Source organism: Columba livia, chromosome 5 (genome assembly GCF_036013475.1).
Source record: "Columba livia isolate bColLiv1 breed racing homer chromosome 5, bColLiv1.pat.W.v2, whole genome shotgun sequence".
NCBI lineage: Eukaryota > Metazoa > Chordata > Aves > Columbiformes > Columbidae > Columba > Columba livia.
This window is the reverse complement of record NC_088606.1, coordinates 34171520-34197422: the sequence shown is the minus strand read 5'-3', so window position 1 is coordinate 34197422 and position 25903 is coordinate 34171520. Positions and strand designations below refer to the sequence as shown.

The following is a 25903-nucleotide window of genomic DNA, read 5'->3' as shown; positions in this document are numbered from 1 at the left end:
ACTGATTATCTCAAAATATCTGGGACCTGATGCACAGCCGTAGTCAGCACTAAGAATAACTGGTGTAGTCATTAATGGGCACCCCCAGAGACCTGGATTTGCCAATCAACTGCAGAGAAAGCTGAAATATCCAGAGTGACTGGCACTTTTGAAAACAAAGTCCAGATGTAGAATTAAGGTTTTAAATGCTCTGATTTCATACATTTAAAGGTTTTCAAAACTTTTTTGGTTTTCCAGGTTCTTATTGATTATGAGCCTAATTAACTTGTAAAGCAACAGCAACTCCATTAAAATCTATTTGGCTTCATAGTGTTTCAAGTTGTCTAAGACAAAATAAAATACTATCTAAAAGTCTTTCTTTAAATTTATATAAATATGTATTTTTATACATACACATACACAGGTATTTCAATTTAAGCTAAACAGAACTCATGAAATCTTGATGAAATAACTGTAGATTTTAATATTGTACAACCATGATTTTATAGAAGTTATAACACAACTTTTTACACCAATATAATTTTTGCTATGGAACTAATATGTTTGTTCACATGCATCAACATTAGACACCTGCTATCAGTAAGGTCAAGTTGGCTTATATTAACCAGGTAGGAACAGAACTTCAGTATAGTCCTTATTGGCCTAGAAAGTTATAACTCTTAGATGAAGTTTTCTGTCAAGTGACATAAAATCTGGACATTGTACAATAAGTAGAGATAAATTAGGATCTTAGTTCAGTTCTATTACAAATGTTGTCTCATCATGGAGGTTTTGCTATGACAAGTAAATTCCTTACATACTTTTGTATAGCAGCTTTCCTTCTAAAAGTTCAAAATATCACACAAACGGTGTGCTACTCCTGTGAAAATCCATCCTCCTACAAAACTAAGAGTTGGCAGCAAGATGGGTGTAGATGCTTTGTTAGTTTTTTTTAGACAGATTAAATAAAGCCTGGCTTCTATTACCCTTTGAATGTTGCTACTATTGGAGCTTAAAAATTGGCTTCTGTGGAAAAAAAAAAAAAAAACAACAAACAATTGTCTAGTAAGTCATTATTAGAGAAAACCTTCAGAGATATAGATAACACTTAGATGAATGCTAATGGTAGTCAAGACACAAGTAGACATATGTGGTATGAACACATTTAGATTGTAAATTATAAGAAAATTTCCAACCATCAGGAAACTAAGTTCCAAAATAGCTTTACAATAGGAGTAATGGGGTAAATATCCTCACTGGCTTTAGGATGGTACCTTATTACTTTACGGAAGAGATTTCATGTTTGGTTATAAAAGGGAACTAGACTGAATGACTCAGAAAGTCATTTCTAATCCTATGTTTCCAAATTCCACTTCTTTGTTTGGGTGGGGGTTGGGATAGAGAAGGGTTTATGTAGAAAAGTCAATCATTAACGTCATGTCAGATTTTAAAAGGAGAAATAGGGTATTTAAATTCTCAGCCATATAGACATAAATATGGAGGAGAGCAGTAAGAGGAGGTACAAGACTATGTTCAGTTGCAAATAAATACAGTAAAAATGATGCAGTGGCTTTTATTATTACATGCCTGTGAAGTGCATACCTATACTTCATTGGTCTTGTAGAAAGAAATTTTAATAGTACTGTCCAATGTATATGCAGTTACACTAAGTTTCTATACAGGTGAGCAGGCTGCCTAAATTGTATGTTTTAATGGGAAAAGGTAGGAATCTTCTGTAAGGAGATTCTGATTACCTGAAATGAGGCACCAATTTGACTTCTGACACAAATGGTCTGAAAAGCCCCACAGAAGTTCTTTCCTACTGTCATTGACTGTAGAGCCCTCATTTAGTCTTCCAAATTGGAGGCCTAAAATTGAGAGTGGAAATAATTCTGCTTCATGTTCCTAAATAAAATCCAGACAGACATAAATAAGGGAATCCCTTTCCCTGAGGATCTTACAATGAGAAGGCAGAGCATTTCCAACATTTTGCTACTTTATGGTAAGTTAACCATTTTCAGTATGGCTCAAATTACTCTTTATTGAACCAATTTAATCTGTACAGTATTATAATAAGATATTTTTGTGCAAGTATCTTTGTATACTTGTGACAAATACACTTGTGACAGAGTGAAGACATAGTTTTATATATTTAAGAGGTGGAGATGTAGTTTTACATACTCTTACAATTACCAATATTGTATGTAGTCAAATAATGCAAATAAAGCAACCAATGCATGTTACAGTTACAGGACCAGAGCTCTTGTTTATTAGCATTCTTTCTTCCTTCTTTAATTAAAAAAAAAGCTGAAAAAACAGATATATCAAGTCCTACCAGATGTACTTTAGTCCAGTGCGTCCTACCAGTTATGTTGTACTTTATAAAACAACAGAGGAGAAATAAGCATTAAAATTACATGAGCTAAAACCACAGTGATAACAGTGAAAGAAAGGTAAGTAATCTCATTTTATTTCTATTTTTTAACTTATTTAAATAATAACTCAATTGATTTCCTTAAATATAAGTGTTTATGCTGAACTTGTTTAAGTACCTCTTCAGTAGCATTTAGTGCCAAAGTTTACTTGCTAGATACTATAAAATACCAAATAACTGAAAGTAAAACAAATGTCATGCTTATCATCAGGAATGCCATTCACATCCGTGTTTAGTTGTGACATTGACACAGGGGTGATTTTCTCTGCACAAAAATTTATTTTTCTTCTTCTTTCTTGTTCCCTAATGGGAAATGAACCCCTAGGTTCAGAGCTCAGGAGGGAATGGAATTTTCCACCCTGCAGCATTTCCCTGAAACTACTCTCACATTGTGAATCTCTCCTCTGCTGGTAACGGAATCCCCCACACAGCCAGTCTATACTAATGATTTTAGTTGCCTCCAGCACCCCTTATGACTAAGTGCAAACCCTTCTCTCCAACCTCACTACCCCCCACACTGCGCTGAACCACAAGTCTAACAAGATAACCAGAACTTCTTCACAGTGTAATTATACACAAAGACATGAACACTTCAAGAGGTAGCGATAAAGAAAGGCATCATGTCCATCTGTGTGCCCAGGAGCTAACGCTGCTGCACAAGTATGTGTGTATCCACGCTAGTTGTGAGCTCCTCCCAGTATTTTTACAATCTGAGGGCTAGAAGGGCAGAAGATGAGAAACTTTTAAAAATCTGTAAACATATTCTAGTACTTTATAATGTTACATATTGCACAATGCCACCCAGTGTTGTCAGAGCATAAGAGCCTACTCTCAGCAATGGGCGCTTTTCAGGTCACATCTGAGAAACTTACAGTACGAGAGTTCTTGTTCTGCAAACTCATAACCAAGAAGAAAGCCTACCTGCTTTTTGAGTTGAAAGTTAATAATTCTGTGCCAATACAGCACAAGCCCAGTTCTAGCCATGGGGTTGTTCTGCTGTGCGTCTGTCCCTCCTCACGTACAAGAGTTTGGAAAGTTTTCAAGCATTTCTTCACCCCTCATGTAAAAAGGATAAAGGGTGGGTTGTTTCTGTGGAGCTTCAGTTTGGACATTATTGTACTTCCCTAACTCATGTAACTATACTTGGACTTTTTATTCGCTAGGTTAGTAAAGATATATTTTCCTGATTTTTTTCTATTTGATTTTCCTTGTCATTTCCTAAAAAGTATTTCTTAGATATTTAGGCTGTCTGGTTTCATGTATTACATTGTGTGTGAGAAGACCATGGGGCATTCTGATTGCCTTGACTGTCTGACAGATTCCTGCATCATTGCAAATGCTCTACAAATCCTTTACTTGGTGTGTTCTTAAGGGATGCAAAGCTGCACATATGCTTCCTGAGAAATCCATAGGACTGGTATTGGAGGTAGCAGCACATTATGTTTCCAGATATTTCAGCAGGGAACCTAAGAATGTCAGTGTACATTTCCTGCACAAATAATTACTTTCAAAATATCGGTAATGAAAAAAAAAAAGATACAACATTAAAATGTGGCAATATCTAGGAATAATTTCAAAAAACAACCTTAACTTGAAAAAAAAATTTCTAGCAGTTACTTGGTAATATATCTACTAACATTTGAGTTATTAATATCCTGATTTAAAATGAGACTTACTCTTGATTACACACTTCTCAAGTCCATTATTTGAATTTATTCCTCAGTTACTAATGCAATTAATTGTAGCTATATGTTAGCCTATTTTTAAAACATCAAGCTCATAGTATAAGAGATTAAGAACTAGATCAAACCCCAACAAATTATGGTATGCTATATATAGAATATCATATGCCTGAATAGATATTCTTCATAACTGAATTTCCTAAAGAGCCTACAGGAATGAAGAGCCTAATGGGCCCTTTACTTCCTTTTAAAATGTGCCCGGCTGTTTACCCTTTGCATCATATTAAGATTATTTCAATTAAGAGGGACTGGCATGCCAGACTCTCTCTTACTATACTGCAATAATGGATGACTGGGTAAAGTTGTGCTCTTACTTGCTTACTAGAGAACATATTTCTAAAATGAAGGATGTAATCTCAAAAAAAGTTCAGATTTCGAATAACTTCACAATTTGAAACAGTTTGCATCTAGGTTCAGAATGACACTTTGCATTTTAGGCCACTTTAAGGTTTTCAATACTTAAAAATTTGCCATGTAGTCAATATGTTCTCAGAGGTGCCATTTTTAGCATAAAGTAGCGATACGATATTATATATTGCAAGATTTAACTAGGTTCAACGGAGAAGAGTACTGTTTAGCAATAACTTCAAGAAAAATTTTATCAATTAATCTCAGTGTTAAGTGGTCTGAGTCATTAAATGTAAAACTACTTCATTAAAGTTATATGACTAGAAGTGGTCATTCCTTTGTCAACAAATGTTTCCATTTAATTACAATGTTAATTTATTTACTTAGCCACAAGGAATTGCTGGTATTTTTGTTCAAATGCATTAAAATGGTAGACCTGCTCAACTCTTTTTATTAATACATTTTTTTCAGCCTAGAACAACCAGACATTACCCATATACAAAACATGAACAATAAACATTATTTTCCATTAAAAATCATAAATTAATGCAGAGGTGTAATAAATGCTTATCTTTTGGTAAACTTTTTAAAATAGCTTTTAACTAAAGAGAAAACAGCTCACAGGCAAGTTTTATACATTTTGTATGTTCTATTGCTTTCAAAATATAGTCAGTCAGTTCTATTTAACAGCTGAATATTATTCATCTCTATATAGCAGTGCCTGATCATTTTGCCATAAGCTATTGTCTCCTTTTTAAAAGCTCTTTCTCTAATGGCCTTTGATGTTTCCTTATAGAACACTTTGTTCTTTTCCTCTCTTTCCATTTCCTGATAGTTCCAAGACATACTCAGGCTGTAAAAGGATCATCTATTTAAGATGTCTTCAGAGCCTAAGGATGTGTATTCTTCTTTGGGTCAATGCTGGGTGATGTAGCTTTTTCTTTAATCAACCATTACAAAGCTCAGAAACACTGCTGATAACATCTGAAACTTTATGTGCTTATCTATAGTAATCTCTGCAAATTGCTTCTTCCAAATCATTACTCTTTTGCACTGCTGCTGAAAGGTATATAGTGGAGATTGTCTCTTGAATATGTAATTAAATATTCAATGCAAGGCAACTCAGGCTCTCACCAAGAGGTCTTTTTTCTCTGACAAATATATACATTTCATTTCTCTTGCAAGGTGAAAGTACATAAAAATTGGAGGATGTATCATCTAGTTGGTTCTTGTCTTAGTTTTTGACACCTTGTAGGAAAACACTATTCAGGCCTATGCATTATCTCACGCACTTAGCAAGAGATGCACCTAATTGGTTATGGTGTTCACAAGAGCAAGATAGAAATCCATATCTCTGGTCTTTCATTAGAATGACTATGTATATATTGGCATGGAAATAAAAATAGAGATGATTACGCTAGACAATAGGCTAGAGTTGAAGGCTGATTTTTAACTGAATTTTTAAATTATAAGTGTTACTTACATTCTCAGTTGGCTAAGTTTAAAGTAATCAGTGAATCATGGAGATTACAAGCTGTAGAATCGTTTACACAGAGGCTTAGGGTAAAAAGGCTGTAGTGTCCCATTAAGCACACATGGCATACCACCTTAGCAGAAAGGCCATGTAGTTCCTTCCTCCCCCTCTACTGTAACATTGTTTCCATCTATTCTTTAAAGAGTAATTCATTTGTTTATATAACAAGGGACACATTTGTGACTTCTTAAAGGACAGCAAATAAATTACTACTCAGAGAGGAGAGGGAGAATATTGAAGAGAAAGAAGTAAAACCAAAGCAATATTTCTAATAGGATAAATTTTGCCTTAGGTGAATCAATTCCTGTGAACTTTTTCAATGAGAACTGTGATTTTGAGTTCTCTACTCTGTGATGCATGCAGCATTGAACTTTACACCTTCCTCTCCCTCAACTAATTTGTTTGATGAGTTAAATATAATTCTTTAAGAAATGTCTAGTCTCATTTGTCAGGTGTCACCTGCCACATAAACAGAAAGGTAGCATCTGTCTATTAAAGAAATGTAAATTTTCCATGACACTTTCCTTACTGGGTATGTGTTTACTTTACAGGGAGCTTTGTCTGAACTTTTAACTAGAATGAGAGGAAAAGAAGTTAAATTTTCATCCCACAGATTTACTCTTTGAAATACAGGTGGAATTCCTTTTTACAAAAGGAATTGAGAATGGGACTTTGACTACTAGTCATTTAGAATTATTGATTTAGAATTATTGATTCAATATGTATTTGCTTTTATTTATTTCTAAGTTTTCCCCATTTTCAAACCAGAAACAAGTGCTTTCTAAAGCAGAAACCTAGGCTATAAATGAGATTAAGGCTTCTAGATGTTGCAATGTTGAAGCACATAGCATTTACATTCAACTTAGGTTAGTTTAATTAATTAACTCCTTTGAAATCCATCTGTCATGTGCTTTTTTTCAGACTCAATATAAGACAACAATTGAGTTAGCAAGTGGGTTGGTGAGGAAAATTTGAACAAAATTAAAAAAAAATTGCATCATGGATTCATCTTTCAGCAGTTATTCCCAGTTTCCATAATTAAAGTAACTTGAAGGGCTATCCTTCAACTTATCACTCACTGCTCAACACTAGGTCAAACAAAAACATGGGCACTTGCTTTACATGATGTCTCTGAGAAGTGTATACAAAAAGGAAGTTGGTTTTGTTTGGTTTTTTTTAACTATAATTAACTCATATGCTAAAATTTCTGTGTTTCACCTTCTCTTCGAAAGGAATGGTATCAAAAGCAGAATGACCCCCTTGGTTATAGCATATAGCAGGTAAGTCTAGTAGAATCCTGTAACATGAAGTTCACAAACATACAAATTCTGGCTCAAATCCAAGACTTCAATAAACATCTGAGAGAACACACTTCTCAAATGAACCTATGCAACCTGCAGCACCTTACAGTGTGAGAAAAGTTCAGGTCTGACTGTTCAGGAATTCTGACTAAATAGAAACTACTTGCACATGACTGAGAAAGAAAGTTGAAGAAGAAACTGGTATCTGGTGATGAGATTAATGGTCTCTTTTTTGTCAGATCTTACAAAATCGCTACCTGACAGGCACAAAGATTTACCAGAAGCACATTTTAAAAATACCTATCATATCACAATTTTTAGAAGTGATCATACAGGCTGTGTCAAAATCAAAGCAGAGTATGTAAGGACAGAGTAAAACCATAGCTTAAAAACAACATTCCTGCTTTTTTTTTTTTTTTTTAAAGTAGGGCAATAAGTGCAATGCTTACAGTGTTGGAATTTTCTAAGTGTTACAATGCTTATCATTTTCCATAATAAGAACTTACTTTTTGTTGTTTCTGACTAGCAAACTGAAGCTATTTAGGCTGAAATACTTCATGCCACTGTTTGCCACCAGCTGAGTGTTTCTGTAAATTTCAGCGACCCCAATGGAGCCATCTCTGAGAGCAAAATCAAGAGAAATTACATTGTATTGTATTACCTGTGTTAAATTACATTCTAGACTTCTTAGAAGATTAAAAAATAGGATTAACCTATGCACAGCACCAGTGGATATAATCAATCTTTTCATGCTTTGTTAAATTCACCAAGATGATGGTGTGGATTTGCCTGCCCTGATTAAAACTTGTTTCATCTGATAATTTTGTAAAGACTACAGCCACTTCTGTCAAACAACACTTCACAGTTGAGCTCTTTTGTCTAGACAAGCAATGGTGACACCTCTAGTGTCCAGCACAGACATACCCAGAAGTCATTGTTCTGCAATAGTGTGGCTATTTGGGTTGATGGTTCCTGGACTGATGTGGTAATGCATGTCTCCTGTCTACAGTAAGCCAGAGCAACAGTTTGTGAGTCATTCTGTGAACAGGAGGACTTAACTGATTTATGTTAGAAAGAAACAAAAAAAGGGAGAGGAGAGGAGAGGAGAGCACAAATCAGGCAGATCAGTTGGCTGACTTAGTTGACAACATAGTCCCACAGTCAGCTGTACAGGTAGGAGGCAGGGGATGTGAACTGCAGCACTGGAGACACTGATGTCCAGGCACGGGAAAAATGACAGTGCCTCAGGTTGGCATTACCACTGCAGCCGTGGAGAGTGGGGTGAGAGCTGAATGAGGCTCTCCTCTAAACCAAAACTCAAGGTGATAATAACAGTGACTGGGAGAGCAGCTGACAAATGACACTAATTCAATGATGTTGTCTAATTAAGTCCATTGCATATTGTCACCATTTCAGTTTCAACCCTTAACAGTCACCTTGAGATAAAACATTGCTTGGATAAACATCTTGACTTGTTAGGGACAGACCAGGTGAAAAGAAATACCGTCTTTTGCTACAGCTTAAACTAGTGTTACAAAACATAATGGAGGATTTTATATTAATTTGCTTCTCTCATCCAGTTCCTCAGTCTAAGTATCACAAGACACAGGGAAAAAGAAAAAGAAAAAAAAAAGGGCACCTGTGGTCTGACTTGCAGCAGAGCTGAGCTTCCTCAGTAGACATTAGTTATAAGTGTGATTTGAATATAAATTTCTAAATACTTGGAAAACCAGATTATAGATATTTTAGATGGGACACTCAACATTACTTAACAGTTCGGGTTTTACTCTCAGTACTTTGGTATTCCATATATGCAACATAAAGAGTTTGCCTTTCAATCTTCACTAAAACGAATTAAATAATAACAACAGAAATTGTAAAATGCAAGTTAATTATTCTGTATTCAGTGCAGACTGCAAAAAAATGAAAATCATTCATGGAACAGTATAAAGCAGAAAATCGCAAACTGTTCACAGGACCATACAACTATCAGACCTAAATTATGCCATGGGTCACTAAATCTAATTTTCTGCAATAATCAAATCATTTTCCTAAATGTTGCAGATTGGTTTTAAGGATTCTTGAATTGCTTGCCCATAAGGAGCTACAACCCACCTATCTCTGGATTTTACTGAGCATTGGTCAAAAACTTTTGATTTTCACTCTGAAATTGTTGATGCGAAATTTCTAACTGGCCTTGTGCTAATGTTTTCCTTTAGAATTAAATTTCATATATTCAGCTAAATGAATAAAGATTTTATGACAGATTGGAATATAGCAGAGAAATGGAGCACCTCCTTCCATAATGTTTGTCTCACTCTGAATTCATCTTTCTTGAGCTTAGATGCCAAGATGAGATACCTCCTGCAAACCAAATCACACAGCTACTCACCAACACTGCTGTAACCAATGTCATCTAGTACACTGGGCTCTGCCACAGCCGTATCACACCTGTGACTCATAAATCATTCTGTGATAAACCACTCACTACAGTTGTCCCCACCACAGCTGTTTCCAGTTAGTGAGCTCACAAATTAACAGAAACTCTCAGTATTAGTCCCAAAGAGCACCTGTACTTCTTACTCTTAATTTTCATCCCTTGTGTATTATTCCAGTGCTTACAGTCATCCAAGTCTTCCTGGATATTGCAGCCTTCTTCCATGTCAATGACAGAAGTAAGTTTTACTATTGCCAAACTCAATTATCACACTGTTGTATTTCCATACTAAGCTCATCAATAAAACTATTAACCAAGAACTGTTAAAAGACTGACCCTTGAAGAGCTCCAGTAATGATACCCTTGCAACTGCACTTTCCCTTTCAATGTAGCTTGTTATCTACCTTTTAGCTCACTTCCTTCCTCGCAATACAGTGCTTTCAATGCACAGTCATTAGGCAGGAGTCCTGCAGAAATAAAATGTTCTTATTTAGGTAAATACTATCTAATGATGCATATCTACCTAAAGACTAAAATAAGGATTTATATAAATCTCATGAATTTTTTTAATGATAAAAAATGCCTTTTTCTACTGTACTATTTTCAAACGCTAGTTGAATCTGATACATAATACTAAGAGGTATGGAGTATTTGAGTAGGTTTTTTTGCTATTATTAAGGCAAAAGGTTTTGTTTCATAAATTATGAAATGTTTCTGATGTTTTGTTTTGAAAAGTCATGCCTTGTTTCATTATGGAGCTAAATTAAAAACAATTGAAAAGACCCAAATGTTAGATAAAACAAAGAAATAAAATACTTAATGACTCACACTGAGGTATTTTTTGTGAATCCAAACTCAGGAAAGCATGTTTTGGGGAAAAGAAACCAAAACAAAACAAAACATCTTTTGGATTGACATAAAATTGATGTACTTTCTAATTGCTTGTTTTTGCAATGGAATTGAAAAAAATAATGTATTTAACCCTCTTCTAGTTCTATAGGCAGCATGAATTATTGTCTCCTCATATTCTGACCCCATCACTTCAAAGGTTTAGTGTTCTTTTAACACAGGCTTTTCAGTACACAATTTTAAATTAAATAGCAGTGTGGCAGAAACAGCTCTGGTCTTCATGCTCAAATTGTGTCACACCATCCATGAGCACAGGTTCTGGAAAAGGTTGTACTAATGGAAGAGTAATAGCACCTGCATTTCTCCCCAGTCTATGCAAGAAAACATTTAATGCAGGGAAAAACATAGTGCCATGTGCATAAACAAGCCTGTAGTTCTAAGGTGAAGAGAAAGCCATATGCAATTTGAGGTAATGTTTTTGTACCAGTCCTCAGAAAAATCTATGAGAAGCTTGAAACAAAGGTAAAAAACAATCATAGGCCAGTAGCAATGCTGACAGAGTGGGACGGTGGGGAAAAAAAATGAGGAACATTACCCAGGAAACTATTGTATCACACGCATATGGAAGAAATAAAAAGTTGTTTACTGAAATGGAAAAAAAAAATGTTATATATATATATCAGTTAAGGATTGTGTACAATACAAATCAATATTTACTTGAAGGCATAAAATGTCATGCTGTTTTGCATAATTAACTACTGGCAGAAACATTTATTGAATAATAAAATCCTTCAGATTTGTTCATTATATACTTTAAAAAAATCTACTTATAACACATAATTATTATGTCAGAGTGATCACATGTACCTTAGCAACCAGGATGTTATTTAAATTCTACATACGAATGCATGAGTCATTTTAACAGATGTAGTAAGTCTAATAATGAATGTTTAATGAACGGCGAGCTACAAGATAGATTTTATAAACGTGAAAAACTTGATAAATTAATTTTGTTCATAAATGTACTGATGAGAAAGGATAAATATCTCTTGTTTTTTTTTTTTTTTTTTTTTTTTCAAAACGTTAAGTAATATTTTCTATGCTGTCAAGTTACTTCCCTTTTTTATCATCCAAAGCTTTTTACACAGCCACTTCACTTTTCTCAGTTGTAAGGATTTATTCTAAAAGTATACATCATATCTCTCTTAGCTTGCCCAAAACCTGGAAAGGAGTCTTCTCTACTCCATGCACAGATGTGTGGGTACAAGTGTTGTATATCTAAGTTACAGAAAACATCCATGTAGTGTATTTTGTATGCCTTCCCTGACACCAGTTTCCTGATGCTTCAGCTCTGATCTTTGATACACAGAGGCATTACCTATTTTTTAAAAAATGATGTTCTGTAGTCACTGCACACAATTTGCACAATGTGCTGCTTCAAAAGTCATCACAAGGTGTTTGGAGGAAAAAACAACAACAACAACAACAACAAAAGTGGAAAGAGAATTAAACCCCAAAGTAAAATTTCTTAATTTCTTTCCACCCAGAGTGTCCGAGAAAGTCCTGCTTCACGACAGTACTGTTGCGCATTCATTACAAGGTTCATTCCCAACGACTTGGGATTCCTTCCTAAGCAGCAGTCTAAGTACAAAATAGCCTATGATAATGTCTACAAAACCACATGATAGTAATGTTTGCTTAAGTCAAAAGTACAAAAGTAAAAATGCACTTTTCTTTTGTCTTGCTTAAAGTACTCAAGGTGTTTTATAAATGCGAGTTCTGAAGTTGAAAGGAAAGAGCATTGATGCATTCTATAGAATGACAGTTCTCACATTCCTAGCACAGACAATGTATTTGCTTCTCTTTACTATTCCAACCTCTATTCATCAGCTTAACTGTACTTATTGCTACTGTGTTTCATGCTAATTTGCATAGAGCATCAGTTAATGCCAGCTTAAAGTGGGGTTTTTTTTAGTACTCAGCTGTTAATTGATGCTGTGTATACTAGTCATATCTTATTGTCAATTCTTTCTTCTTAAAATTCATTTATGAATCAGGAACAAATTCTGATTAGTTATTGATCAGGTAGGAAAATTAATCAGAAGTTTCTAAACATTGGAAATTCCAAGAACAGTCCACGAAAGAGAAATAGGCCTTTGTAATGCACTGTATGAAAGAAGAAGGAGACCTAAAAGTAACTGGAGGAAGGTCGTGGCTTTGTCAATGTAAAACTTCTTACTCATTTAACATAAACTGACAATGACGGACATCTAATCCAAACTAAGCTCAATTTCACTGAACGTTCCTCATAATTTACATAGGCTTTGTGGGATCACTGTTATATTAGTCTGAACCACAGCACACACTTCTCATGCAAAATGAGATTATGTCAGTTATGGTTAAGCCAGGGATGGCTTTTTAACATTTCAGAACCCTAATTTACAGACATTAAACTTGAGGCACAAATCCATTATTTTAGACTGTACTGAAAAAAAGCAGAGGTAAACAGCATCTCAGAGAGGCACAGTGAATGAAAACCTGCCACTTTTTCTGAGTAACTGAACCTAGGGTGTGGTGTGTGCTTACTATCTTATCGTAGAACCCATCCCTTAGTCTGTTTACAGTAAGGTACTGAGCAAGCCAGGCTTTTATAGGTCTTTTGAACTCACTTTAAAAAGTCTACTGCAGTTATCAGCACCACCAGCAACATCAAAACAAGACAGAATTTCTCAATGTAGTTTTCATTCTCAATTTAGATAAAAGAGAAATAGTAAGACTGTAATTCACTCTTAGGATCCTTGTGTTTTCTAAATAGCCAAGCAAATGAGTGTGTAAGAGAGGAATATTTTAAAAGAGTGCTTAAAAGTAGAAGAAACTAGTAATTTGGATTAATTATTTATAAAGAGTAATTTATTTGATTTTTTTTCTGGTTTTAAATGATCCAGGAAAATAAAAAAAAAAAAAAAAAGTACCAGTTTAAAATTGTCCCCAGAGCTGATAAACAAACCCCTGCCAATCTGCAGGAAGATTTCAAAAATTTAGCTGTGAACAGCTCTATTTCTTTGTGTATTGGTGACTAAAGTCCTCAGATGTTGGTTCTGTTCTGGTTAATCATATAATAATCAGCTAGAGGAATGCTGCATCATGGATTTGAATTGATTTTTAGTGTCTTTCATGGGCATCAGCATGCTAATCACTGTAGAGACATGAGCAAAGTACTTGCTCCAATCTGACTGAGCTATGTCTAAAAGGGGAAATGGGAGATAAGAATATGACCAAAATTACACAACTAATAGCACACACTGGAATAAAGATTTCCTGCATTTAAGCCAAATAAGCAGTGGATCAGGCTGCATTTTACCTGTAGAAGTTACAGGGGAAACTAAATACTCCAGGTTTTGGGTTTTTTTTGTTTTTTTTTTTTTACTTGCTAGCATGTGGATAGCATATTGGATTAGGAAACACTATTTTGAGTTGTCTGGTTTTGCCTCTTGTTTTCAGTCTGGTTTCCTAAGGAAATGAAACTTTTGCAATCACGGTGGGTGTATATGGGTGCCTGCACATATGCTCAAGCAGCAGATTTTGAACCTCTTGGGAAACTGTAGCAAAACTGAACACAAAGTACTGGTCTCAAAGATAATGTAATTCAAAGGCATTAGTCTCAAAGGTAATGTCATACCAACATCATGAAAATAGGGGGACAACTGTAGATGGAAGTCTGTAGCCTGAAAGCAAGAAAATTCATGTGTCAGAAATCATATCACTTTAGTTTTGATGTTAACAGAACCACTCACTGACCTCTTCAACTACATTTTAGAGTTTTCCTCCATACTAACAATTTTTTAACTAAAAACCCATCAACAAAATGGAATCTCATTAAACAATGCAACATTAGGTACTGAAGCTGAAAGGAAGAAAGCCAAATACAGTACAATTCATAACAAAGCAATGAACTAGAATAACTGCTAATGTGTGGATGACATGTGGATCTCCCCTTTAGGCTACTACATGTGGCTATCATGTAGTAATATTTATGCCAAGAATGTGTGAATTAAGCTGGAGAGAGGGTACATGCGTCTCATATGAGTACTGCTAAATAGGCCAGAAATGTTATTTCCCTTTTTAAAACAAGAGTTCCAGTGTAATTCAGTTTTCCACTCTCACTAATGTGAGCAGCTTTCAGCCAAAGCAAAGCACACAACTTCCATTGTGTCATACACATTCACTTGGCATAAGCATAAAACAAAAGGAGAGAAGCTGGAACTCTAAGACCTTTTTAGGTGGGATGGGCCAGGGAATGTTTTATTCTGGTTGCTATAGTAATGAATACAGGTAAAGCTGGTTGCACAATCACGCATTTAAAGACAGTGGTACTTTCAAACAGTAGCAATACAACTGCAATGCAAGAAAGTGATGCAATTAAGGGAAGATGGAAGCATAAAACAACAGCATGCTTATGACATATTTATTGGACTATAGTGAAATATTTGAGAGAGGAAAGTTGGCTCTTAGTTAAGATGTTAGCATCAGATTTTTGACATGCAAATTCAGTATTTTGCTTTTCCACAGCTTTCTGTTGTGACTTTGACCATGTCATGCAGTTCAGATCCAGCGAAACACAGTGCTGACAAAAGGTTATGACCAGTAACAAACTATTTTAGGTGCTTGGCCATGAAGCAGAATCCAGAACTTTAAGTTACTCAGACTGGCAACAGGCTGCATTCTGAAGTGGGAGCATAGTTAATATAGTAACTCCTTCTGAGAGATCATACCTTAAAGGAAGTTCCACTTAAATATGAGAAGAAACTTCTTCACAGTGACGGTGACAGAACACTGGAACAGGCTGCGCAGGGGGGCTGTTGAGTCTCCTTCTCTAGAGACATTCAAAACACGCCTGGACGCCTTCCTGTGTAACCTCATCTAGGTGTTCCTGCTCTGGCAGGGGGATTGGACTAGATGAGCTTTCGAGGTTCCTTCCAATCCCTAATATTCTGTGAATCTGTGATATCTTAAATTACATGATCTGAGATGCATAAGTGCTCTTTGCTGAAAGAAGGCACTTTCACTTGAGGTTCTGGAATCTCTCCTCAAGATAGATTCCTTTCAAAGGGCAAGGAAGTAAATACAGTAAGGTACTGAGGTACTGTTTTTTGTAATATATATAAATTCAATAGCTCAGATGCTAGGAGCCCTCATACAGATGCTCTCACTCGTAGAGAGAGCTCTAGCACTCATGATATAATTGTATGAGATGTTTTTAGGTTCAATTCCTTCTGCTCTCTGTGGAAATTCAAATCTTACCTCCCATGTCTCAGTGGAAAAATGCTGTAAGTGCCAGGCTACAGGATATTTAAAAGGAAAGGGCGTTCTCACTCTCTCCTATTCAATAATTAAAGAACCTTGTGTGCATAGGGAATGCACACAACAAACATTAACACAGCCAACTACCAGAACACTTTCTTGGGAAGGGGAGAAGTTAGGTTCCATTTCTGTTACATTTAATATTGAGTAAACCTTGGATCAAGCTTTTCAAGCATAGACAGAGGAGCAAACAGCCTACAGATTTTGGTTGCTGGGATCTTACTAGCCTGTCCAGAACAGAGCTTTAGATGCCACCAGGTTGAGGAAGCATGTTGTAAAGTCAGCATGGCACATGAATGCTTCCCACTGGTGGGTCAAACTGAATCCTCAGTAACTAGTGCATAAATACAATGTTTGTCAGAGAAAACATAAAAGATAGGTAAAAAAGGTATAAAGTTCTGAATCTCAATCAGCAATTACTCCTACAGTGTGCTGCTATCTATTTTTTGCCACCTACCCTGCAAAAAAGCTGGGGGATCCACAGACCTATTTTATCTGAGTTTGAACTATTTTTTCATTACCGCTACCACAAATTGAGACAAAAGCACTTAAAGAACCTTCCTATCTGAATACAATTAGTTTGCACCTTGTAAAATAGTGATTTGAACATTGGTAGAAGCTGTCGTGTCCATTTAAGCACATTTTTCCTTCTTTTTTTTTTGTAATTTCTCTCTACTATGGAAACATGCATTAAACTTTTTTGTCCACATTCTTAAATAATATTCTGTAACTCATGCTGAGAATAATAGTGCTTGGCATGTTCTTAAAAGCAATGTAAAACAACCTGCTTTAAGAATACTAGTTCAGTTACTCTGACTCACTAGTCACACAATTTATTGACAATGTTTTTCCCTCCTCCTAGTTTTCTGACCTTTTAAAGATAGATACCACTAAGTTTAAACTCAAATTTTAAAATGTGCTTGTATTTGACAAAAAAAAACAGCACACGACATTCTTCTTTTTTCTTTTTAACCTGTGAGTCATCCTGAACAAACATTAACAACCCCTCCTTTCAAAATTCCAAAGTGATAAAATAGGACAGGTAGATGGGAGAGAAAACACACCCAAACAACCACTTTTCAGACAGAAATAGAATGTCTGACTTTCGTTACTGAATTCTTTTCAGGTTGTCATAAGACTTTACTGTTCATGCTCAGACCACAGAATTTTAGAAGTTTTCAAAAGAGTTAAAGAAACATAGTGTTACAGATGATCAAAAGGGCAAAATAAAAAGTTGAAAATTAATGATTTTGAAAAAAAAACTTCTAGCTGAGGCTACAAAAAGTTTTGGATACTTTACCTAACTCTTTCGTAGCCTGACTATGAGAAATCTTAGCACTAAAGGTGCACAGCATATGTTGACAATTGTGCATTGTTTTCTCAGTGTTTTCTAAGTTACATGTTCAAGAACCCCTTAATATTGCCCCTTGAGGAGCTCCTAACAAATAACGATTTCTTTCAAACTAGATTAATTTTCAGCATATGAATTTTCAGGCTGTCCCTGTTTGGCATTTTAAAGTAAGAATGGTTTAAAATGTGCTTGCTGAATTGGTGCCTAAATACCTTCAAACCACGTGATTATTGATACCATACTGAATGTTTGGTTTGGTATACATTTGCAATTACTTTCACTTAATTCTGCTATAGCTACTGTCCCTGATTAAAACCAAAGCCAGCAACAGATAATACTTCTAATCCAGAAAGGCAACAATAATGTTTAACAATATTGCTATTCTGAGCGGTCCTTTAAAACAGGAAACAGGCCACATTGCTTTAAAACTGGGAAGGTAAGGATGTATAAAACTGGGAGAAGAAAAAGATGTAGGGAGTTTGGGAAAATTTGTATCATTTTAGGTCTAAGAAATTGACATTTCTCCCTATTTGTTTTACATCTAGCCACAATGGACCACAAATGAAGATGGTCCATTATCTTTCTGTCTTACTCAAAATTTTCTTTATTGCATTCATCTGCCTGATCCTGTTCCCAACACAGTTTATTGTGAAGTGTCTATTAAATCCAACAAATGGAGGAAGAGGTTTTATATTCCTTTAATGGAAGTAGAAGTTTCATGGTATCAACATAGGAGTGTTAAGTATTCTCATATAAAGAGTCTGAGTACAGTTTTTCTGGTATTTTGGTCACCTACCTCTTCAAAGTATTTTTTCCATTCATTCTTAGGAACCATAGAATCACAGAATCATAGAATATCCTGAGTTGGAAGGGACCCACAAGTATCATCAAGTCCAACTCCTGTCCCTGCATATGACAACCCCACAGTTCACACCATGTGTCTGAGGGCATTGTCCAGTCTCTTGAATACTGGGGAGCCTGTTTCAGTGCTCCAATACCCTCTGTGTGAAGAACCTTTTCTCAATGTCCAACCTAAACCTTCCCTGGCACATCTTCCTGCCATTCCCTTGGGTTCTGTCATCAGTCGCCAGAGAGAAGAGATCAGCACCTGTCCCTCCTCTCCTTGTGAGGAATCTGTAGCCACCATGAGGTCTCTGTTTAGTCTCCTCCAGGCTGAACAAACCAAGCGACTTTAGCCGCTCCTCAGCTTCCTCTCCAAACCCTACATCAACTTTGTAGCCTCTTCTGGACACTCTCCAGTAGCTTTATATCCTTTTTATCCTATGGCGTCCAGAACTGCATGGAGTGCTCCAGGTGAGGGCTCACCAGTGAGGAGCAGAGTGGGACAATCACCTCCCTTGCCCAGCTGGCCGTAAGAATTGACTAGCGCATTGACCTGTCTTGATGATATTCTTCAGGGACAAAGCAGAAATTCAACAACATACTGTTGTGTGTAACAATTTTTGTAAACAGCTTTGAAAAAAATAGTTGTCTTTTTTTTTTTTTTTTTTTTTCCTAACTAGCTCAAAATATGTTATGAAATGTCAGTTCTGTTCAACTGAAAAGGCATCAAATAAATTCTTCAGTCAACCGTCCTTCCTTCTGCAGTACATGTGAAGCAAATAGCCTTCTGGTCAAGCCATAAGTATAAAGACTGAGAACAAGAGAGCACATGAAACACAAATGAAGTACCAGAAAGACTAATCTTCTCCTTCGTGCATGCATGCATATAGCTGGTAAACTTAAAATTTTCATCCCACAACTAAGATGATTTTTTTTTTGCTTTTGGTCAGCTTACTGTTAATTCTTGTATCAATAAAAAAAGAAGACAGAAAGCCCTTGGCAGCCACTGCTATTATCTGCAGCCTCACTGCCTTTGTTTTTAGCCCTGTTCTGCTTCCTCCTGATCCCCCAGCACCAAGGACTCTGGTGAGCTGCCAGAATGGCTTTGAGGGAAGATGCTCTTCCTCCCCTCTCCTCTCACTTCCTCTCTTCCCCGGCTGATGCACACACTGAGCTTACCAAGAGAAACAGAAACGGGCAGGCAAAACCTGGTGAGAAGGGAAAAGAGCATTTCCCTTAGAGTGATGCAAAAGGAAAGAGAGTCCCTCAGCAGAGAAGGAGTATGGCCCTTGTTGATGTGACATATCACATCCACTTATATTTTCAGCACTCAATTCAGTGTTCAGATCAAATCAGCACAACCTTGCACTTCAGTGTGAAATCCCCTTGGAAAAGGTTCCTGCCCTGCAGATGAGATCAGAAAGGACAGAGATACACCATTTCCTACAAACCCACAGCCTGTGAAACCCCTGTGATTATTCCTCATTTTTCCTCACCTCAACTGTCACTCCTGCTTCTTCACACAATCCCTACCACTGACTTTGTCACTGCGATTAACAAGGGCAAAATCATTAATACTGGCCTTGGAACTCTGCAGCAGCAAAATTAAATTTTGCCCACTCATTCTGGAAATTTTGAAGCAGCTCTGTCAGAAACCACATGGAAATCATGTCTGCATTTCTTTTTCAGTTTGAAGGAACTTTAGCTGCTATTTGCTAAACAGAAAAAATTTAAGTAAATATTACATTTAAACAAAACAAAACAACCCCCTCCCCCCACAAAATCCACAAAAAAACCTAAGCCAATGAAACCAAACCAAACCAAACGCCCACACTTCTGTGAGCCCCATCTTTCGTCCTGTGTTACTTTCAAAGGGCTGTTGTATCCACTACAATTTATGTATGAAATCACTTTCAAAATGTTAAAACAATACACTTAATGTATTTCTAGTGAGTGGTGTCTTGCCTCTTTCTGCTGATCAAAAGATATCCTGTAAAGGAAGTACCTAATCACTGTCTCCTTGGAAAATGTTTACAAAGGGATGATGTTCTCTACATCCTGTTTAAGTAGCTCATTTGTCCTTTTAAATCAGATGGTGAACCAAAAAGAAGCATTCTTAGTGTTATTGTTATGCTTTACCTTTCTGTATCTTAAGTCTGTTTCTGGACAGTAGGTATTTCAAGGGTAACACCTGTTTTTCACTTTATCTATCCATAATTTATAAGTGTGGATTTTAAGAAAGAAGGTGTTGCAGCATGGCTGTGCTTTGGGGGGGAGTGGGAGGAGGAAGGGAAGTAGATTAATTTTTGTGCAATTCCTACCAAAATGAATTGGTAAATTGTATGGACACATAAGCATCCTGATGATCTGAATCAAAACTGATCAAGTATGTTAATTCTGAAAGACCATAGAGGAAAGAAAACTACTTTGCTGTGGAATACTGAAGGGAAACAGAAGTGATAATGACAATGCTGTTGGACTCGGAGTAAACAAACAAAAAATATCTTTCCTTGATGACAGAATTAAATGCCATTTCAATTTTAGTGATACAGAACACAGACTTCAGTTAGCAGTGCCACTACCTTTCACTGCATATTGAAGTATCATAATAGACGCACTGGGTACTACTTCTGAAACAGCTGGACATGAATGCAAGGTAGGAAGATGATCCTTCTAGGCAGATGATCAGTGCTTACTGTATTTCAGCATTCTATTGAATAGGAAAATATAAAAATCTTTAATCCATACAAAGGCTGAGGTATTACCTGTAGGACTGAGACTCAAAACCACACAAAGTGTGCTTCTATTCAGAAGAATGCCATCAGCTAATAACATTTTCTGACTTAGTAGATTTTATGCTTTTATATATTATCAAGATACATGTTCATTGCTTTTCTTACTGGAACAATTAATTTTAGTCTACTATTATTTAAAGTCTTCCAGATTAAAAACAACCAAAATAAAATCTTAACAGTTTCAGTTACAAATAGCTGACAGTGCAAGACTTGCCAATAAGCAGCTTGCAAATTATCCGTGCAAACAACTAATGACAAACTTAGGCATAGTTCTTAGAGGAAATTTTAGACTCCTTGATGGCTTTTAAGTCCTTCAGGGAGTCCAGGATGAAAATATAAGGAGAAATTAAGTGATTAAAAATCATGAAATATCTGAATTTTCCTGGACTGGTTCATCTAATCTTGTAAGATTTGTCTGAAAATAAAAATGCAAGAGGAATTTGGCCATCTCCTAATTTTGGATTACACAATTCTTCAAGGGGCATCTCTACATGTCATAACTACAGTGGTTTAAAGACACAGTCAAGATCTATAGGTAAATATAATGCCTTTTATTAGACCAACTAGTATAATAAAGGAAAAAGTAGTCAGATTTCCAGATGTTGCTACATATCAAGTTTAGTAAAGCTTTCAACATCATCTCCCACAATATTCTTGCATTCAGTTTGGGATATCGAGGTCTGGATAAGTGGACAGCTAGACATCCATCCAGTAAAAAGCTGTTTGAATGGTTAGTCTCAGAGGGTGTGGGTTGTGCTCTAACTGGAGCGTGGCAGTGAGTAGCTCAGGGGTCTGTCCTGGGACCTGTCCATTTTAACTCTGTTATCAACAGCCTGGGGAGGTGACGTGGTGCACTCTCCTCAAGTTTGCAGGCAGCATCAAATTAAGGTAACAATTCAGTACAGCTGAGGGCAGAGCTGCCATCTAGAGAGACCTGGACAGGATGGAGGAATGGACTTAAAGGAACTTCGATGAAATTCAGCAAGGACAAATGCATACTCCTGCATCTGGCAAGAAGGAGACCCTTGCACCAATGTAGACTGGGGCCTGACCAACTGGGTAGCAGCACTGCTGAAAAGAAGATGGAGGTCTTGCCAGGCAGCAAGCAGCACAGGAGCCAGTAATGTGCCTTGACAGCAGTGAAGGCCAGCAGCGCCCTGGGCTGTGTTCGCAAGCACAGAGCCAGCAGAACAAGGAAAGTGATTACACCCCCTCTACTCAGGACTCCAGACTGAGTCCAGTTCTGGGCTCCCCAGTACATGAAGGACATTGACAAATTGGAGTGAGTTCACCAGAGGGCCACAGAGATTGTTGGAGCTTAAGGACTTGCCCTGTGAGGAGATGGTAAGGGAACTGGGCCTTTTCAGCCTGGAGAAGAACTGGCCTCAGGGGGGATGTAGCAGCAGACTGACTATACTTCTGAGAAGGTTGTTGAGAAGAAGCCATTGCTTGGCAGGAAGATGAGAGACAACAAACAAACTGAAACAAGATAAGATATTGATTGGATACAAGGAATTGATTTTATTTTTAACCATGAGAGCAGTCAAACATTACAACAGGTTGCTCAGAGAAGCTGTGCAGTCTTCAGACTTGGAGGCTTTCAAGATCCAACTTGATAAAGCCCTGAGCAAGCAAGCCTACTGCCACAGCTGGCCGTGCTTTGAGCAGGAGGCCGGACCTGAAGTCCCTTCCAAACCCATTTTGTGATTTCTGTGATTCTCTGCTGAAACCCTCTTCCAGTCTACTCAAGACCTTATCTTTTTCTAACTGTGCCATCTGGTTTGACAGAAGATAAAAGATGTTGCCTTAACCTACGAACTACATCTTGCCTATAATTTCCAAGACTAAAAGCCACAGATGTTCCATCAAGTGGCAGCATATTTACACCTACGTGGATCATTACTAGGACTGGACTCATTCAATCCATCCCACAGACCTTTGGCATTGAACTAACAAAATGACTCACAGTAACTGTAATGATCAGCCTGAGTGTTCACTGAGAGCGGTGGGAAACCCATGGCTGGCAAATAACCTAATACACAGTCTGGCAAAATCCAAAACTAGTGAAACCTGTGTACTACATGTTCTACTCTAGGTTCTGACAATTTTCCTAAGCTTTCCTTTTCATCTTTCATGAATTCTAGTCTTGTCTCTTTTCCATCTCATGCAGTTCAAAGCTGACTGCTGGACATTAAAAGGTTTGCCAGAAGCAGCCTTGACAGAAGAAACATTAGTATGGAGGTAGACTGAATAGGTAGTCCTGATAGGAGCATGGCTACTAACTTTGTAAGACGCCTTGCATATAATGCACACAAACGATCCTTAAAAGTAAGAAGGCAGTGGTTACTAGGTAGTCTCAATTCTTTCTGTTCTTGCAGAAAAGCTGGAACCTCAGAGGTACCTTATTGACAACCCAAACCACTCGAATAAGTTTAGTCCAGTCTGCTTCAACCTGACTTAAAGATCATGTTTAAAAAGGGATTCACGTTCTTCTTAATTTATTATCCACTCTCTCAGTCCTATGGTTTTACACTCTCAGGTCCCATTCTTCAATCATGAGTATGAGTTTTATTACCTCCCACTTATAAATGAAAGCTGTAGTTGTCCAAAAAGTCACCCAAGAACATGGACCATTGAAGGAAGATACTTGTGATAAAGTCATAAAAACTAACACTGTTATAGGTCACGTTGCATCAGAAAGTGGAACATTCCATCCTTGGCCACTATGGCAAAGGTGCATCAAGAGAAAAATAGCAAGAAAATTACCATGGCCTGATAACCTCAAATAACCTCAAAACCTATCTAAAAATAGAAATGTTTGATAAATTAGTGAAAGCATCCAAAGACTATATCATCCTGATCAAAAGTTATGACACAGGCTTGAAAGACACTAGAAATGCCCTTCTAGGTGTAAACAGAAATTGACACACCAACAAAAACTGTTCTAACATCTTCAAAGTTTAATTATAACAGGGAAGTCCATGTAGGTGATGCCTTAAATAGGGCCACTGTTTCTACCAGCTGGTCATACAAGGGTAGCCACACCTTTGGCATATCACAGCTCAGATGAAAGAAGATTTTTCATCTGCAATTGCTAGCAGGCCCTCAATGACAACAGCTTGTTAAAATAAATGGTTCTGATTACTACCTAGTTCATAGAACATATGTTGACTTTTCATACAGTGACTCTTCATATTTTTCCACTTGCCATCCTTCTTTCCCATGTTAGCAAGCTTTTCTCTTTTTCTGGAATTGATTCTACACTAGGCTGCCTGGCTTGCCTTTCTAATGTTGCCTACTGGCCCCACCACCTAGCAGATGCTCTGTCAGCACCAAAGAACCTTCTCATTCATGATCCCCCAAGGACACCAGAAAGTTTTTGAAATTAGGTTATGTCTTTACAATGATCTATGTAAAATAGGTTTAAGTGAAAGCTACTGGAAAAATGTGTGGTCTTGCTCTCTCGCCATTGTTTGATTGTGGCAGCAGTTGACCTAACATGAGTGGGTGGTGAAATGAATTAAATAATTCATACTGTATGGCAGAAGATGTATAATTTTAGTTGTGTTGTTTTTTTTCCCCTTGATCAATTTTTGTGTGCAACTTACTGTGTTGTTGTATAAGCTCCAGTAGCTCCATTGTAAAAAGGAGGAATATGGACCCAGGAAAGATGGCAAATTAGATGAGCTTAGAGTAGATATGAAAAAAACAGCTTAAGAAATTTATTTTTACACCAAGGCCAAGCGAGGCTTGTGGAGTCACACTGACTTGGAGGGAGAAAGGTGTATCTTGAAGTAAACAGAAATTCAGCTTGTACTGAGGCAGCAAGTTGGTCCCTTCACTTGGTTCCAAAGGTAAAATCCAATTTCTAAATTAGTATTTTTGTAAGATCTTCCAGGAATCAGAGTGCAACAGTATAAAAACACCTGGATAGTCATGTTCCCTCAGGAGCAATACAGCCCATCCTAGCCATAATCATCTTGCAACTCTGTTAGCATGGCTTTTTGGGATCACAGTTATATTTTAAAGTAATCATCTACTGATTTAATTTATGAGAACAGAAGAAATATCTTGTCTTTCCACAGCAATTTTCTGGTCTGTGAGATTTGCATCTGGATTACCTTCTGACCACAAAGCTAGAGGGTATTCTTTCAGTCAAACCTCCATTTATTTGTGTGTTCATGCACGCACATGAACTTCTCAAGGAAAACTTGTTAAAGAAAAAATAAAGATACCTAGGATGTACATCTCTGAAGTAGAATTCAGCCAGGAGATTGGTTTAACAACATAATTGCTACAGATAATATAACAGACTACATGACGTGGTCTTGTATATATATTAATGTATTTGTGTATCTTAAACCACAGTGACCTTCAAGCTCTATGCTAGGAATGGGTTTAAAACTTACTCAGAAGAATGTCACCTACTGAATCACTGATGTAATCTCCAGGAGTATATAGGGTTTTTCCTTTTACTTGGAGGTCTTCAGCAAAGCAAAAGTCAGGTTTGTACAGCTCCTGTTGTGATAATGGTAGTTAACACTGCCTCTGAGAAAATGCTAATGAGTTGCGTCCTTTGCAAAACTAATCATTTTGGAGACCTAAAGAGAAATGTTCCCTGCTTGTTGGCAGAGAATTCTTCAAATACCTGAACCCTACCAGTTAGTCTCAAAATTGAGGAAACAGTCTGTGAAGCCTGTCTGGATCTTTGTATGAGGCACAGTAGCATTACGATACCTAAGTAATTTTTAGGAACATAAACTGAGCTCTCAAAATAAGCTCTTGACAATGCAGCAACTGCTCTGTGACCCAGTACTTTTGTACTGCTCTGTTGAGCCTATTTCTCAACAAAGATGACTTGGTCAAACTGTAAGTTACAGGACAAGAGGTGAATTTGCCCTTTCAGATTTTCTGCCTGGTCATTTCTCT

At 36.8% G+C, this 25903-nt stretch overlaps 1 protein-coding gene across 1 annotated transcript in view; it reads right to left on the bottom strand.

Annotated features, from left to right (window-relative positions):
* Positions 1-25903, bottom strand: part of ARHGAP11A (Rho GTPase activating protein 11A) — a 53417-nt gene that overhangs the window by 26475 nt on the left and 1039 nt on the right. The gene's annotated exons all lie outside the window — the stretch shown is intronic.